The following is a 20,233-nucleotide window of genomic DNA, read 5'->3' as shown; positions in this document are numbered from 1 at the left end:
CTTCATCTAATTGATCTCTCTCAAGTTCTATCTTCAAGTTCTAAGTGTTCTTCATATATTCTACAAGTTCTAGTTACATAAAATCAAGAATACTTTCAAGTTTGCTAGCTCACTTCCAATCTTGTAAGGTGATCATCCAACCTCAAGAAATATTTGTTTCTTACAGTAGGTTATCATCCTAATACAAGGTAATAATCATATTCAAACTTTGGTTCAATTTTTATAACTATAACAATCTTATTTCAAGTGATGATCTTACTTGAACTTGTTTTCGTGTCATGATTCTGCTTCAAGAACTTCGAGCCATCCAAGGATCCGTTGAAGCTAGATCAATTTTTCTCTTTTCCAGTAGGTTTATCCAAGGAACTTAAGGTAGTAATGATGTTCATAACATCATTCGATTCATACATATAAAGCTCTCTTATTCGAAGGTTTAAGCTTGTAATCACTAGAACATAGTTTAGTTAATTCTAAACTTGTTCGCAAACAAAAGTTAATCCTTCTAACTTGACTTTTAAAATCAACTAAACACATGTTCTATATCTATATGATATGCTAACTTAAGGATTTAAAACCTGGAAACACGAAAAACACCGTAAAACCGGATTTACGCCGTCGTAGTAACACCGCGGGCTGTTTTGGGTTAGTTAATTAAAAACTATGATAAACTTTGATTTAAAAGTTGTTATTCTGAGAAAATGATTTTTATTATGAACATGAAACTATATCCAAAAAATATGGTTAAACTCAAAGTGGAAGTATGTTTTCTAAAATGGTCATCTAGACGTCGTTCTTTCGACTGAAATGACTACCTTTACAAAAACGACTTGTAACTTATTTTTCCGACTATAAACCTATACCTTTTCTGTTTATATTCATAAAATAGAGTTCAATATGAAACCATAGCAATTTGATTCACTCAAAACGGATTTAAAATGAAGAAGTTATGGGTAAAACAAGATTGGATAATTTTTCTCATTTTAGCTACGTGAAAATTGGTAACAAATCTATTCCAACCATAACTTAATCAACTTGTATTGTATATTATGTAATCTTGAGATACCATAGACACGTATACAATGTTTCGACCTATCATGTCGACACATCTATATATATTTCGGAACAACCATAGACACTCTATATGTGAATGTTGGAGTTAGCTATACAGGGTTGAGGTTGATTCCAAAATATATATAGTTTGAGTTGTGATCAATACTGAGATACGTATACACTGGGTCGTGGATTGATTCAAGATAATATTTATCGATTTATTTCTGTACATCTAACTGTGGACAACTAGTTGTAGGTTACTAACGAGGACAGCTGACTTAATAAACTTAAAACATCAAAATATATTAAAAGTGTTGTAAATATATTTTGAACATACTTTGATATATATGTATATATTGTTATAGGTTCGTGAATCAACCAGTGGCCAAGTCTTACTTCCCGACGAAGTAAAAATCTGTGAAAGTGAGTTATAGTCCCACTTTTAAAATCTAATATTTTTGGGATGAGAATACATGCAGGTTTTATAAATGATTTACAAAATAGACACAAGTACGTGAAACTACATTCTATGGTTGAATTATCGAAATCGAATATGCCCCTTTTTATTAAGTCTGGTAATCTAAGAATTAGGGAACAGACACCCTAATTGACGCGAATCCTAAAGATAGATCTATTGGGCCCAACAAGCCCCATCCAAAGTACCGGATGCTTTAGTACTTCGAAATTTATATCATATCCAAAGGGTGTCCCGGAATGATGGGGATATTCTTATATATGCATCTTGTTAATGTCGGTTACCAGGTGTTCACCATATGAATGATTTTTATCTCTATGTATGGGATGTGTATTGAAATATGAAATCTTGTGGTCTATTATTATGATTTGATATATATAGGTTAAACCTATAACTCACCAACATTTTTGTTGACGTTTTAAGCATGTTTATTCTCAGGTGATTATTAAGAGCTTCCGCTGTCGCATACTTAAATAAGGACGAGATTTGGAGTCCATGCTTGTATGATATTGTGTAAAAACTGCATTCAAGAAACTTATTTTGTTGTAACATATTTGTATTGTAAACCATTATGTAATGGTCGTGTGTAAACAGGATATTTTAGATTATCATTATTTGATAATCTACGTAAAGCTTTTTAAAACCTTTATCTATGAAATAAAGGTTATGGTTTGTTTTAAAAATGAATGCAGTCTTTGAAAAATGTCTCATATAGAGGTCAAAACCTCGCAACGAAATCAATTAATATGGAACGTTTTTAATCAATAAGAACGGGACATTTCAGTTGGTATCCGAGCGTTGGTCTTAGAGAACCAGAATTTTGCATTAGTGTGTCTTATCGAGTTTGTTAGGATGCATTAGTGAGTCTGGACTTCGACCGTGTTTACTTGAAAAATGATTGCTTAACAAATTTTGTTGGAAACTATATATTTTTAACATGTGAATATTATGTGATATATTAATCTCTTAACGCGTTTGATATTATGTGATAGATGTCTACCTCTAGAACAAGTCCCATTGACTCACCTAATAATAATGAAGAGTCAAATGTAAATTGGAATGATTCGTGGACTGATTCACAAGTTCCCGAAGAGGAACCGGAAGAAGAGTCGGAACCGGAAGAAGAATCGGAACCGGAAGAAGAATCGGAACCGGATGAAGAAGTAGAACCGGTGGGGGAAATAATAAAACGGTTAAGTAAAAGAAAATCCTCAACCAACCGACCAAGGTTAATTATGGTCAATGGTGTTTCCGCCAAGGAAGCAAAATATTGGGAGGATTACCAATTCTCCGATGAATCGGATTCTGACGAGAATTCCGATGATGTTATAGAAATTACCCCAACTGAATTTAAAAAGGCAAAAGAAAATAATAAGGGAAAGGGCATAAAAATAGAGAAATCTAATTCCAACCCCGATGAACTTTATATGTATCGTCAACCCCCGAAGTCCTTAAGTTGTAACAATGACCCGGGAACCTCTAAACCACCAGGTTTTTCTAAACCGTTGTGGAAAACGACAGTTAGTATTAGGGGAACATCATATATCCCTAGAAACTTGGCAAAATTAACCAAAACTGAAGAAGAAGAAACGAGCGAGTCGGAATAAGATAGTTGTATTCGTGTGGTGTAATATATGTAATATAGTGTTCTTATGCTTTATGATATATGTAAAAATTGCTTGTATTAATAAGTATTTTTTTATGAATCTAACTCTTGTCTATTTTACAGTTTAAAAAACACAAAATGGATAGACAACCCAATATTTTAAGAGACCTATCCGGAGACATGATTGATGAAATCTTGTCTAGAGTCGGCCAGAATTCCTCGGCACAACTATTTAAGGCGAGATCAGTTTGTAAGACATTCGAAGAACGTTCCAAGAATGTCTTGGTTTATAAGAGACTTTCGTTTGAAAGATGGGGGATATCACATTGGGAAACCCATAAGTTACGATGTGTTTACTTTGACGCATATATTGCGGGGAACCCAAATGCTATTTTACGCAACGGGTTAAGAAATTATTTTGACTCAATATATCCGAATATTGGACTTCGTGATTTAGAAAAAGCGGCTAACATGCAACATAAAGAAGCATGTTATGCTTACGGATTAGTAATGTTCGCTTCTCACCAAAGTGAGAACAAGAACATCGGGCTACAACTATTAAACAAAACGTTTCCACAAGTGACGGAGTCGGTAATTGGGGTAAGAAATGAGGTTTTTAGATTATTACGGGACTGTTGGACATTACGTAACCCTCGTCCCTTTGACGACGTTACAACACGCTGTCTTATCAACGGCCATAACAGTTATGTTCCACAAGACCAAGGATGGGAAGTAGTCCTAGTAAAACCAGAATGCATGACTTGTTTCTGGACGTATGAATTACGTGTCTTTATTGCCTTTGCTGAACGACTTGTGTACTAGCTAGAATTATCTTCACAACCATCTTGTATCAAATTTATTGTGTGCTATATTTCATGCTATATGTAAAATAAGCGGTATTGTATGTTTGTAAAATATTGTGTAAAAGTTTGAACGCGAAATATTATTATAATCAGTTTTTCATATAGAATTGTAGTAGTTGAATTGTATATTAGCTACTAAGTATGAACTTAACGGGTAGGTACTACCCGAATTTAAACTTATAAAACGCTAATATGAAGAAAAAGCTTTTATAAATGAGTTCATATTATGCTACGAAATACTATTAACTACTCTTAATATTCTGTATGATTAATTTGTTCCATTTAACTATTTTGAAGGAAATGGCACCGACTACTCGACACACCGTGAATATGAATGAAGAGGAATTCCGTACTTTTCTAGCTTCAAACATAGCTGCAGTACAGGCTGCGCTACATACCAACAATAACCTTGGATCTAGCAGTACAGGAAATCGTGTAGGATGCACCTACAAAGAATTCACTGCCTGCAAACCTTTGGAATTTGATGGAACCGAAGGACCGATTGGATTGAAACGGTGGACCGAGAAGGTTGAATCGGTGTTTGCCATAAGTAAGTGTACTGAAGAGGACAAAGTGAAGTACGCTACGCATACCTTCACAGGTTCTGCGTTAACATGGTGGAATACCTATCTAGAGCAAGTGGGACAAAACGATGCGTACGCACTACCGTGGTCAGCATTCAAGCACTTGATGAACGAGAAATACCGTCCCAGAACCGAGGTCAATAAGCTCAAGACAGAACTTAGAGGGTTACGAACCAAAGGATTTGATATTACCACGTACGAAAGACGATTCACAGAATTGTGCCTATTGTGTCCGGGAGCATTCGAAGATGAGGAAGAGAAGATCGACGCATTTGTGAAAGGATTACCGGAAAGAATCCAAGAAGATATAAGTTCACACGAGCCCGCCTCTATACAACAGGCATGTAGAATGGCTCACAAACTAGTGAACCAGATTGAAGAAAGAATTAAAGAACAGACTGCTGAAGAGGCCAATGTAAAGCAAGTCAAAAGAAAGTGGGAGGAAAACGGTGATAAGAATCACCAATACAACAACAACAGCAATTACAACAATAATCGCAACAATTATCCCAACAATCGCAACATCAATCGCAACTACAACAAACGGCCCAACAACAACAACAACAACAACAACAACAACAACAGCAACAGCAACTACAACAATCATCCCAACAACAATAATAACCGCAACAACAACAACAATCAGAAGCAGCTATGCCAAAGGTGTGAAAAGTATCACTCGGGGTTCTGCACCAAATTTTGCAACAAGTGTAAAAGAAATGGTCATAGCGCGGCGAAGTGTGAGGTCTACGGACCAGGAGTTAATAGAACGAAAGGAACAAATGGTGTCGGAACGAGTAATGGCGGAGCAAGTAGTGTCGGAGCAAGTTATGCCAATATAGTTTGTTATAAATGTGGAAAACCGGGCCACATTATTAGAAATTGCCCGAACCAGGAGAACATGAATGGACAAGGCCGCGGAAGAGTTTTCAATATTAATGCGGCAGAGGCACAGGAAGACCCGGAGCTTGTTACGGGTACGTTTCTTATTGACAATAAATCTGCTTACGTTTTATTTGATTCGGGTACGGATAGAAGCTATATGAATAGAGATTTTTGTGCTAAATTAAGTTGTCCATTGACGCCTTTGGATAGAAAATTTTTACTCGAATTAGCAAATGGTAAATTAATTTCAGCAGATAATATATGTCGGAATCGAGAAATTAAACTGGTTAGCGAAACATTTAAGATTGATTTGATACCAGTAGAGTAGTTTTGATGTGATAATCGGTATGGACTGGTTGAAAGAAGTGAAAGCAGAGATCGTTTGTTACAAAAATGCAATTCGCATTATACGAGAAAAAGGAAAACCCTTAATGGTGTACGGAGAAAAGGGCAACACGAAGCTACATCTTATTAGTAATTTGAAGGCACAAAAACTAATAAGAAAAGGTTGCTATGCTGTTCTAGCACACGTCGAAAAAGTACAAACTGAAGAAAAGAGCATCAATGATGTTCCCATTGCAAAAGAATTTCCCGATGTATTTCCGAAAGAATTACCGGGATTACCCCCACATCGATCCGTTGAATTTCAAATAGATCTTGTACCAGGAGCTGCACCAATAGCTCGTGCTCCTTACAGACTCGCACCCAGCGAGATGAAAGAACTACAAAGCCAATTACAAGAACTTTTAGAGCGTGGTTTCATTCGACCAAGCACATCACCGTGGGGAGCTCCTGTTTTGTTTGTCAAGAAGAAAGATGGTACATTCAGGTTGTGTATCGACTACCGAGAGTTGAACAAACTTACCATCAAGAACCGCTACCCACTACCGAGAATCGACGACTTATTTGATCAACTACAAGGCTCGTCTGTTTATTCAAAGATTGACTTATGTTCCGGGTATCATCAAATGCGGGTGAAAGAAGATGATATTCCAAAGACTGCAATCAGAACACGTTACGATCATTACGAGTTTATGGTCATGCCGTTTGGTTTAACTAATGCACCAGCTGTGTTCATGGACCTTATGAACCGAGTGTGTGGACCATACCTTGACAAGTTTGTCATTGTTTTCATTGATGACATACTTATTTACTCAAAGAATGACCAAGAACACGGTGAACATTTGAGAAAGGTGTTAGAAGTATTGAGGAAGGAAGAATTGTACGCTAAGTTTTCAAAGTGTGCATTTTGGTTGGAAGAAGTTCAATTCCTCGGTCACATAGTGAATAAAGAAGGTATTAAGGTGGATCCGGCAAAGATAGAAACTGTTGAAAAGTGGGAAACCCTGAAAACTCCGAAACACATACGCCAGTTTTTAGGACTAGCTGGTTACTACAGAAGGTTCATCCAAGACTTTTCCAGAATAGCAAAACCCTTGACTGCATTAACGCATAAAGGGAAGAAATTTGAATGGAATGATGAACAAGAGAAAGCGTTTCAGTTATTGAAGAAAAAGCTAATTACGGCACCTATATTGTCATTGCCTGAAGGGAATGATGATTTTGTGATTTATTGTGACGCATCAAAGCAAGGTCTCGGTTGTGTATTAATGCAACGAACGAAGGTGATTGCTTATGCCTCTAGACAATTGAAGATTCACGAGCAAAATTATACGACGCATGATTTAGAATTAGGCGCGGTTGTTTTTGCATTAAAGACTTGGAGGCACTACTTATATGGGGTCAAAAGTATTATATATACCGACCACAAAAGTCTTCAACACATATTTAATCAGAAACAACTGAATATGAGGCAGCGTAGGTGGATTGAATTGTTGAATGATGTCATAACCCGTCCTTAACCATAAGAACGAGTTAAATAACGTATGATTTCATTGCGAGGTATTGACCTCTATATGCGACATTTTTAAAAGAACAACTGCATTTATTTTACATTACAAACCATAACTCTTATTTTAATACAAGATTTAGACAATATAAAGATGATTATCGTTTAGCGATAATCTTAGACTTACAAACTTTACATGTGATGATAACAATACGATTTCTAGCATATTTTACATTACAAATCCTCGGATATGCAGTTTTATTTTTGACACAAATATGCATACTCAAGATCTTGCTTAAATTCAACATGTTGCAGCGGAAGCTTTTAGTTATCACCTGAGAATAAACATGCTTAAAACGTCAACATAAAGTTGGTGAGATATAGGTTTAATGCCGGCAGCAATATATATATATAGACCACAAGATTTCATATATAAATATTTTAATAAAAATATTCTAAGTAGTTGAGCACTTGGTAACCATACTTAACATTTAATCACGTCGCATATTCCCTTTATTATGAAATCTTACTACACCGTACCAAGTGTAGTCACAAAACGAAGTACTGTGCAACCGTTGAATACTGGTCGTCCAGTCCGGTTGGGGTTGTCAGGCCCGATAGATCTATCAACAGGATTCGCGTTTACAATACCGCTGTAAATAACAGTTACCAAGCTACAGGGAAGTATGCCAGTGGTACAACTCAACGTAGAATATATTTTTCAGTTACTTGTGTCCATAACGTAAAACATAAAATACATGTATTCTCATCCCGAAATACTTAGAGTTTAAAAGTGGGACTATATACTCACTTTCGTCTTGAAGATATGTAATTTTGACTTGGTCTCCGATTGATATCATGAACCTATCCATATATAATATATCAATACCTTTTCTTTTTAGACAAACGTCACATATATATACTTATAATACTTTTAATACTTTTAATAATTCCTTAGTCCGTAGTTAGCAGTCCGATGTTAGTAATTCAATTTTAATGGTTCATTTTTAGGTGTTTAATAAACCCCCAATGAAATAAATAAAAACCCCCATCGTATATGTATTGGTCGAGATTAATCTTGACCCACGGTACCGGTGTTGTCAAATGACGTGTTGCGTACATAAAGTACCGGTGTTGTCAAATGACGTGTTGCGTACAATCATGGGATCTTATGATTAATCTTCTCGTATTGTTTACGGGTGATCCTGAACCATATAAAATTAAATTATGAGTACATATATATAAAATATCATGTTATTTTAAAAAAATGTGATTTATTTAATTTTCTCCAATTATTTTCGTAGCTAAACTAGTCTTAGATATCCGATTTTGTTTTGGTCGTAATTTCTTCGTTACAACTCCGTTTTCGTTGGTTCAACTTGCCACTTCCTTGGATCGAGTCCCTCTTTAAGACTATGAACTGTAAATACCTTAGTTTGTATTCGAAATCACAGGTCATAGGTCAAACTTTAGTGAAACTTATGAAGTTAATCATTTTCCATCATGTAAACAACCTTAAATGATTATTTTTCTAAAAATACTTATACTTTGAGTTAAATCATGAAATTTTTATGTGTTATCATATTCATAGTAAAAATTATTTTTCCAGAAAATAAACCTCCAATTCAAAGTTTAAGATGGTTTTTAATTATCCAACCCAAAACAGCCCCCGGTTGCACTCCGACGTCGTAAATTCAGTTTTTAAGGTGTTCTTTGAAAAATCAAGTTATACCTTGTTAAATTAGCATATATTTATGATATATTACAGGTCTTGAAGTATTTTAAAAGTTAAGTGAGAAGGATCTATTTAGTTTGCAAACAAGTTTGAAAACATTCAAACTATGTTCTTGTTGTTAAAATTTTATACCACAAAATAAGATAGCTATATATATATGAATCGAATAAGGTTATGAACATAGTTACTACCTCAAGTTACTTGGACAAGGTTTCTGTAAAAGAGAAGTAAAAACCTAGAATCAAAAGAGTGGTGGAGTTGGATGAAAGATTGGAAGTAAGTTTGTGTTCTTGGAAGGATTTCTTGAAGTGTTGTTGTAAGAGTTTTCTTATGGTGATTAAGTAAGGTTTTTGAAGCTAGATCTTCATGGAACTTTGCTGAATGTTTATGGAGTTTAAAGGTTAAGAAAGAGTGTGTGTTTTAGCTAAGATAATTGAAGTGAAAATGAATCAAAATGATGATACTCCTACCTCCCTTAAAAACGTGATTTTAAGGTGATCATGGACAAAATTTTAGTTTGTAATCTTGTGTATTTGTCAAACAATCATACAAAAGCAAATACCTTATACATAAGGCATTGAACAAGGGCTGGTTGGTGGTGATTTGATGTGTATATACCAATAGTAAATACGTATAGAAGCTAGGTATGATACGAGTACTTATACTCTAGATATACGTATAGAAATTTTGTGAAAAATGGAATGAGGATTCAAATATAGCTATCTTTTGTGAATACACTTATATGGTTTTATGTATTTAAGTCCTTAAAAGTGATTAAATACATTACTTATACGATATATGTATAAACATTATAGATTATAAGTATTTATGTCAAATAACGTTACGTATGGTTATCGTTTTGAAAACTTAAGTTAGTAGTTTCAAAACATACTTATAACTTATTGTTATTAATACAAAATGAGGTATTAAAACATTCATTAATCATGTTAAATATGTATATATACATATATATACACAAACGTATAATTATCGTATATTGTATAGTTCGTGATATCATCGGTCAAACTAGACGGTCAAACGTTGTGTAAAACTCTTTTCGAAAACATAAATCTCAACAATTTGGATTGCTTATCATGTTGGTAAGGTTTAATTTATGTAAATATTAATCTTATAAGTATAAATCGATCGAAAAAGTCCGGGTCATTACAGTACCTACCCGTTAAATAAATTTCGTCCCGAAATTTTAAAATCGTACCTATTTTGCGTCATCGGGAAACAAATGCGGGTATTTTTGTTTCATTTGATCCTCTCGCTCCCAAGTAAACTCGGGACCTCTTCGTGCATTCCAACGAACTTTAATGATCGGTATGTTGCTCTGCTTGAGCCGTTTAACTTCACGGTCCATGATTTCGATTGGTTCTTCTATGAATTGTAGTTTCTCGTCAACTTGAATTTCTTCAAGAGGAATGGTGAGGTCTTCCTTTGCAAGACACTTTTTAAGGTTCGAGACGTGAAATGTATTATGTACTCCGGCGAGTTGTTGCGGTAACTCGAGTCGATAAGCTACCGGTCCAATGCGTTCGATGATCTTGAACGGGCCTACATACCTTGGGTTCAGTTTACCTCTTTTACCGAAATGTATTACACCTTTCCAAGGTGACACCTTTAACATAACCATGTCACCGATCTAAAACTCTAATGGTTTCCTTCAAACATCGGCGTAGCTCTTTTGGCGACTACGGGCTGTTTTCAATCTCTCCTTAATTTGTACTATCTTCTCAGTCGTTTCGTGTATGATCTCGGGACCAGTTAATTGTCGATCTCCTACTTCATTCCAACAAATAGGAGATCTACACTTCCTTTCGTACAATGCTTCGAATGGCGCAGCTTTAATGCTCGCATGATAACTATTATTATACGAGAATTCTGCTAATGGTAAATATTTATCCCATCCGTTTCCAAAATCGATCACACATGCCCTGAGCATGTCTTCAAGAGTCTGAATTGTTCTTTCACTCTGCCCGTCGGTTTGCGGATGATATGTGGTACTTATATCCAAACGAGTTCCTAGTGCCTCCTGTAGTGATTACCAGAACTTTAAGGTAAATCTACTATCACGATCAGATATAATGGAAATAGGTATTCCATGCCTTGAAACTATTTCCTTTATATATAATCGTAATAATTTCTCCATTCTATCCGTTTCCTTTATAGGCAAGAAATGTGCAGATTTGGTAAGACGATCAACAATTACCCAAATGGTGTCGTATCCCCAGGCAGTCTTTGGTAACTTCGTGATGAAATCCATGGTAATACCATCCCATTTCCATTCTGGGATTTCTGGTTGTTGAAGTAACCCTGACGGCTTTTGGTGTTCTGCTTTGACCTTAGAACAAGTTAAACACTCCCCAACATATGTTGCAACGTCTGTCTTTAAATTAGGCCACCAATAACGTGTCTTAAGATCTTGGTACATCTTTCCAACTCCAGGATGTATCGAGTATCTTGTCTTATGTGCCTCGTTCAATATCAACTTCCTTAATCCACCCAACTTCGGTACCCAAATACGATATTTGCAAAATATCGAATTCCATCTTCCCGTATAACGAGTTACTTCTCATACTTCTTCATTATTTCATTTCTTATGTTTTCTTTAGTAAGTGCTTCTCGTTGAACTTCTTTGATTTGTGAGTTGAGATTCATGCGAATTTTTATGTTCATCGCTCGTACTCGAATTGGTTCTCGTTCCTTTCAGCTTAATGCGTCAGCCACCACATTCGCTTTCCCGGGATGATAACGAATCTCACAATCGTAGTCGTTTATCAGCTCGACCCACCTACGTTGCCTCATGTTCAGCTGCTTTTGATCGAAAATATGTTGCAGACTTTTATGATCAGTAAACACAGTGCATCTAACCCCATATAAGTAGTGTCTCCATATCTTCAACGCAAACACGACTGCTCCCAGTTCTAGATCGTGCGTCGTATAATTCCACTCGTGAATCTTCAATTGTCGGGATGCGTATGCAATAACTTTCTTTCGTTGCATAAGAACACAACCAAAACCTTGTCGCGAAGCGTCACAATATATTTCAAAATCATCGTTCCCTTCAGGTAACGATAAAATAGGCACCGTAGTTAACTTCTTCTTCAGTAATTGAAATGCGTTCTCCTGTTCCGAGGTCCATTCGTATTTCTTCCCTTTTTGCGTTAATGCTGTCAACGGCTTAGCTATTCGGGAAAAATCTTGAATAAACCTTCTATAGTAACCGGCTAAACCCAAAAATTGGCGTATCTGCATTGGTGTTTTAGGAGTCTCCCATTTTTCAATGGCCTCAATTTTAGCTGGATCAACCTGAATTCCTTTGCTACTAACAACATGGCCAAGAAATTGTACTTCTTCCAACCAGAAAGAACACTTAGAAAATTTAGCGTATAGCTGTTCTTTTCTCAACAACTCTAATATTAAAATTAAATGCTGCTCATGCTCTTGCTCACTCTTGGAATAGATAAGAATGTCATCAATGAAAACAATAACAAACTTATCTAAATATGGACTACAAACTCGATTCATGAGGTCCATGAATACAGCTGGCGCATTCGTCAATCCAAACGGCATGACTAAAAATTCGTAATGACCGTAACGTGTCCGAAAAGCAGTTTTCGGAATGTCCTCTTCTTTGACACGTAATTGATGATAACCCGATCTTAGGTCGATTTTCGAATAAACACATGATCCTTGCAGTTGATCAAATAAGTCATCAATTCTCGGTAGTGGATACCGATTCTTGATAGTTAACTTATTTAATTCACGATAATCTATACACATCCTAAAAGATCCATCTTTCTTCTTAACAAACAAAATTGGAGCTCCCCACGGTGAAGTGCTTGGTCGTATGAATCCACGGTCTAGTAATTCTTTTAACTGACTTTGAAGTTCTTTTAATTCGGACGGTGCAAGTCTATATGGAGCACGAGCCACTGGTGCAGCTCCTGGTACTAAATCTATTTGAAATTCTACAGATCTAAATGGAGGTAATCCCGGCAACTCTTCCGGAAAAACTTCAGGAAAATCTCTTGCCACAGGCACATCGTTGATGCACTTCTCTTTTTCTTTCTTTTCGACTTTATTAACATGTGCTAGAATAGCATAACATCCCTTTTCTAAACACTTCTTGGCTTTCAAACAGCTAATGAGTTTTAGCTTTGAATTACCCTTCTCTCCATAAATCATCACCGGCATTTTATCCTTACTAGGAATGTGAATTGCCTTCTTGGCACACACAACTTCAGCTCCTACTTTGGACATCCAGTCCATGCCGACTATTACATCAAAACTTCCTAATTCTACGGGTATTAAGTCAATTTTAAACGTTTCTCCGGCTAAATTTATTTCACAATCACGACAAATTTTATCGGCTTTAATTAGTTTACCATTAGCTAACTCAATCATGTACTTAGCATCTAGAGGTAATGATGAACAATTCAATTTAGTGTAAAAATTTCTACACACGTAACTTCTATCGGCACCAGTATCAAATATAATAGACGCTGATAAGTTATTAATGGTAAACGTACCCGTAACAAGCTCTGGGTCTTCACGTGCCTCTCTAGCATTAATAATAAATGCTCTCCCACGTGCAGGTCCGACATTCTTCTCTGGATTCGAGCACTGGCTCTTATAGTGACCTTGTTTTCCACACCCAAAACAAGTAACGGTAGCCAAAGAAGTTCTATTTTCATTGGTGGCAGGAGTCTTGGTACCATTTGTATTTGTAACGAGAGCCCTACAATCTTCAGCAAGATGACCCTGTCGATTACACTTGTTGCATACCACACTACAGTAACCAAAATGATGTTTGTGGCATCGGTTGCATAAAGGACTTTGTCCTTTGTAACCAAAACCTGAACCACTACCCGCACCTTTCGTGATTTCTTGTTTCTTAAAAGATTGTTGTTGGTTACCTCGATCATAATTTCCATTCCACTTTCTTTTGTTACCCAATACCTTCACATCAGTATTGGATGATTTCTTATCCAAGATGACCTGATCCATTAGCTCGTTTGCCATGGTTATAGCTTCATGAATTATCTTAGGTCTCGATGCTGTAACGTTTGCCTTGACCTTTGTGGGCAAACCATCTTTGTACATTTCAATCTTCCGTTCTTCAGTTGGAACCAATTCAGGACATAGCAAAACTAATTCCATGAATCGCTGATTGTAGTTGGTGATTTCAGTACCAACAACCTTCAGACTTCGTAATTCATCTTCCAACTTCCTAACCTCGTTCCTTGGACAATATTCGTTGATTAACATTGTTTTGAATTCTTCCCATGGAGTATCATAAGCTACATCTCCTCCTACAGCCTTCACATAATTTTTCCACCACGTGAGTGCACTATTTTGTAAAGTGCACGATGCATACTTGGTCATGTCCTTTTCAACACAACCACTGATTTTAAACACAGTCTCCATCTTTTCTATCCACCGGGTTAAACCGATCGGTCCTTCCGTTCCACTGAATGATGAGGGCTTGCAAGCTTGAAATGTCTTGTAGGTGCATCCTACACGAGGATTTGGGTTAACTGCAGCAGCACTTGCAGCTTCGACCCATAACATTCTGTCATTGACTCGCTGGTTGATGAATTCCTCGACTTCTTATTCCGTCATTCGATTCAATCGCGCCATTTCCTAATGAAAGAAAATAATTATTCACATGGAATATTATAGATGTAGTGTGTATTTATAGTACATTATAGCTTGTTAATAATATGAACTAGGTATTATTATAAAAGCCTTTTCTTCTTATTAGCATTTTATAATTATATCTAGGGTAGTACCTACCCGTTAATGTTCATACTTAATAGCTTAGTACAGAACCAATTACTACAATCTAAATAATACTTAACCATGGAAAATTATTGCATTTCATACTTCACTATTTTACATATGCTTATCTTACATCGAACATTAAGCAAACCACTCTAATAATATTATACAAAACATTATATGATCCCATGGTTTAATACGGCAGCGCATCGTTTGGTCTATTTTCTAGGACGTTTAGGTTTCAAGGAATGGCCTAACGCTTATCCTAGCTGTCTGCCTATATTTTGGCGGTGGGGCTGAAGAACTGGATGCCGGGATAGAACGAATAGGTATAGCGGGAATAGGGGTGGTAGTGTTTAGTGGAGTTGGTGCCACATCATCCTCACTAAACTCGGGATTTGAATTTTCTAATTCATTAGCCTTTCGTTTCTTTCCTAATTCGAACTTGTCTTTCGTAATTTCCTGTATTTCTTCCTCGGGTTCACTTTCCTCCTCGGGTTCACTTTCCTCCTCGGGTTCACTTTCCGGGTTCCCTATAGTTGGTTCATCCGGAATTTGTGAGTCTTCCCCAAAGATATTATTTTCGTCATCGGATAGGTTAATGACTGAAACGCCATCTGAAGATTCTGATTCGGAGTCGCTGAATGTGATAATAAGTTTCGAGCCCGACATCTATCACATAACAACTAACCCATTAGTACTACATAATATTTACATATAAATTTTAACCAACAATGATAAGCAATGGTTTTTAAATCAGACCCGGTCAAAGTCCAGACTTACTAATGTATCCTAACGACTTATCAGTTAGACACACTAATGCAAACCTGGTTCGCTAAGACCACCGCTCTGATACCACATGTCATAACCCGTCCTTAACCATAAGAACGAGTTAAATAACGTATGATTTCATTGCGAGGTATTGACCTCTATATGCGACATTTTTAAAAGAACAACTGCATTTATTTTACATTACAAACCATAACTCTTATTTTAATACAAGATTTAGACAATATAAAGATGATTATCGTTTAGCGATAATCTTAGACTTACAAACTTTACATGTGATGATAACAATACGATTTCTAGCATATTTTACATTACAAATCCTCGGATATGCAGTTTTATTTTTGACACAAATATGCATACTCAAGATCTTGCTTAAATTCAACATGTTGCAGCGGAAGCTTTTAGTTATCACCTGAGAATAAACATACTTAAAACGTCAACATAAAGTTGGTGAGATATAGGTTTAATGCCGGCAGCAATATATATATATATAGACCACAAGATTTCATATATAAACTTTTTAATAAAAATATTCTAAGTAGTTGAGCACTTGGTAACCATACTTAACATTTAATCACGTCGCATATTCCTTTTATTATGAAATCTTACTACACCGTACCAAGTGTAGTCACAAAACGAAGTACTGTGCAACCGTTGAATACTGGTCGTCCAGTCCGGTTGGGGTTATCAGGCCCGATAGATCTATCAACAGGATTCGCGTTTACAATACCGCTGTAAATAACAGTTACCAAGCTACAGGGAAGTATGCCAGTGGTACAACTCAACGTAGAATATATTTTTCAGTTACTTGTGTCCATAACGTAAAACATAAAATACATGTATTCTCATCCCGAAATACTTAGAGTTTAAAAGTGGGACTATATACTCATTTTCGTCTTGAAGATATGTAATTTTGACTTGGTCTCCGATTGATATCACGAACCTATCCATATATAATATATCAATACCTTTTCTTTTTAGACAAACGTCACATATATATACTTATAATACTTTTAATACTTTTAATAATTCCTTAGTCCGTAGTTAGCAGTCCGATGTTAGTAATTCAATTTTAATGGTTCATTTTTAGGTGTTTAATAAACCCCCAATGAAATAAATAAAAACCCCCATCGTATATGTATTGGTCGAGATTAATCTTGACCCACGGTACCGGTGTTGTCAAATGACGTGTTGCGTACATAAAGTACCGGTGTTGTCAAATGACGTGTTGCGTACAATCATGGGATCTTATGATTAATCTTCTCGTATTGTTTACGGGTGATCCTGAACCATATAAAATTAAATTATGAGTACATATATATAAAATATCATGTTATTTTAAAAAAATGTGATTTATTTAATTTTCTCCAATTATTTTCGTAGCTAAACTAGTCTTAGATATCCGATTTTGTTTTGGTCGTAATTTCTTCGTTACAACTCCGTTTTCGTTGGTTCAACTTGCCACTTCCTTGGATCGAGTCCCTCTTTAAGACTATGAACTGTAAATATCTTAGTTTGTATTCGAAATCACAGGTCATAGGTCAAACTTTAGTGAAACTTATGAAGTTAATCATTTTCCATCATGTAAACAACCTTAAATGATTATTTTTCTAAAAATACTTATACTTTGAGTTAAATCATGAAATTTTTATGTGTTATCATATTCATAGTAAAAATCATTTTTCCAGAAAATAAACCTCCAATTCAAAGTTTAAGATGGTTTTTAATTATCCAACCCAAAACAGCCCCCGGTTGCACTCCGACGTCGTAAATTCAGTTTTTAAGGTGTTCTTTGAAAAACCAAGTTATACCTTGTTAAATTAGCATATATTTATGATATATTACAGGTCTTGAAGTATTTTAAAAGTTAAGTGAGAAGGATCTATTTAGTTTGCAAGCAAGTTTGAAAACATTCAAACTATGTTCTTGTTGTTAAAATTTTATACCACAAAATAAGATAGCTATATATATATGAATCGAATAAGGTTATGAACATAGTTACTACCTCAAGTTACTTGGACAAGGTTGCTGTAAAAGAGAAGTAAAAACCTAGAATCAAAAGAGTGGTGGAGTTGGATGAAAGATTGGAAGTAAGTTTGTGTTCTTGGAAGGATTTCTTGAAGTGTTGTTGTAAGAGTTTTCTTATGGTGATTAAGTAAGGTTTTTGAAGCTAGATCTTCATGGAACTTTGCTGAATGTTTATGGAGTTTAAAGGTTAAGAAAGAGTGTGTGTTTTAGCTAAGATAATTGAAGTGAAAATGAATCAAAATGATGATACTCCTACCTCCCTTAAAAACGTGATTTTAAGGTGATCATGGACAAAATTTTAGTTTGTAATCTTGTGTATTTGTCAAACAATCATACAAAAGCAATTACCTTATACATAAGGCATTGAACAAGGGCTGGTTGGTGGTGATTTGATGTGTATATACCAATAGTAAATACGTATAGAAGCTAGGTATGATACGAGTACTTATACTCTAGATATACGTATAGAAATTTTGTGAAAAATGGAATGAGGATTCAAATATAGCTATCTTTTGTGAATAAACTTATATGGTTTTATGTATTTAAGTCCTTAAAAGTGATTAAATACATTACTTATACGATATATGTATAAACATTATAGATTATAAGTATTTATGTCAAATAACGTTACGTATGGTTATCGTTTTGAAAACTTAAGTTAGTAGTTTCAAAACATACTTATAACTTATTGTTATTAATACAAAATGAGGTATTAAAACATTCATTAATAATGTTAAATATGTATATATACATATATATACACAAACGTATAATTATCGTATATTGTATAGTTCGTGATATCATCGGTCAAACTAGACGGTCAAACGTTGTGTAAAACTCTTTTCGGAAACATAAATCTCAACAATTTGGATTGCTTATCATGTTGGTAAGGTTTAATTTATGTAAATATTAATCTTATAAGTATAAATCGATCGAAAAAGTCCGGGTCATTACAAATGATTACGACTTTGAGATTCGTTACCACCCGGGGAAGGCAAATGTGGTAGCCGATGCCTTAAGCAGGAAGGACAGAGAACCCATTCGAGTAAAATCTATGAATATAATGATTCATAATAACCTTACTACTCAAATAAAGGAGGCGCAACAAGGAGTTTTAAAAGAGGGAAATTTAAAGGATGAAATACCCAAAGGATCTGAGAAACATCTTAATATTCGGGAAGACGGAACCCGGTATAGGGCTGAAAGGATTTGGGTACCAAAATTTGGAGATATGAGAGAAATGGTACTTAGAGAAGCTCATAAAACCAGATACTCAATACATCCTGGAACGGGGAAGATGTACAAGGATCTCAAGAAAAATTTTTGGTGGCCGGGTATGAAATCCGATGTTGCTAAATACGTAGGAGAATGTTTGACGTGTTCTAAGGTCAAAGCTGAGCATCAGAAACCATCAGGTCTACTTCAACAACCCGAAATCCCAGAATGGAAATGGGAAAACATTACCATGGATTTCATCACTAAATTGCCAAGGACTGCAAGTGGTTTTGATACTATTTGGGTAATAGTTGATCGTCTCACCAAATCAGCACACTTCCTACCAATAAGAGAAGATGACAAGATGGAGAAGTTAGCACGACTGTATTTGAAGGAAGACGTCTCCAGACATGGAATACCAATCTCTATTATCTCTGATAGGGATGGCAGATTTATTTCAAGATTATGGCAGACATTACAGCAAGCATTAGGAACTCGTCTAGACATGAGTACTGCCTATCATCCACAAACTGATGGGCAGAGCGAAAGGACGATACAAACGCTTGAAGACATGCTACGAGCATGTGTTATTGATTTCGGAAACTGTTGGGATCGACATCTACCGTTAGCAGAATTTTCCTACAACAACAGCTACCATTCAAGCATTGAGATGGCGCCGTTTGAAGCACTTTATGGTAGAAAGTGCAGGTCTCTGATTTGTTGGAGTGAAGTGGGAGATAGACAGATTACGGGTCCAGAGATTATACAAGAAACTACCGAGAAGATCATCCAAATTCAACAACGGTTGAAAACCGCCCAAAGTCGACAAAAGAGCTACGCTGACATTAAAAGAAAAGATATAGAATTTGAAATTGGAGAGATGGTCATGCTTAAAGTTGCACCTTGGAAAGGCGTTGTTCGATTTGGTAAACGAGGGAAATTAAATCCAAGGTATATTGGACCATTTAAGATTATTGATCGTGTCGGACCAGTAGCTTACCGACTTGAGTTACCTCAACAACTCGCGACTGTACATAACACTTTCCACGTCTCGAATTTGAAGAAATGTTTTGCTAAAGAAGATCTCACTATTCCGTTAGATGAAATCCAAATCAACGAAAAACTTCAATTCATCGAAGAACCCGTCGAAATAATGGATCGTGAGGTTAAAAGACTTAAGCAAAACAAGATACCAATTGTTAAGGTTCGATGGAATGCTCGTAGAGGACCCGAGTTTACCTGGGAGCGTGAAGATCAGATGAAGAAGAAATACCCGCATCTATTTCCAGAAGATTCGTCAACACCTTCAACAGCTTAAAATTTCGGGACGAAATTTATTTAACGGGTAGGTACTGTAGTGACCC

The sequence above is a fragment of the Rutidosis leptorrhynchoides genome, chromosome 1 (assembly GCF_046630445.1).
Source record: "Rutidosis leptorrhynchoides isolate AG116_Rl617_1_P2 chromosome 1, CSIRO_AGI_Rlap_v1, whole genome shotgun sequence".
NCBI classification, from domain to species: Eukaryota; Viridiplantae; Streptophyta; class Magnoliopsida; order Asterales; family Asteraceae; genus Rutidosis; species Rutidosis leptorrhynchoides.
This window is presented reverse-complemented; position numbering follows the sequence as displayed.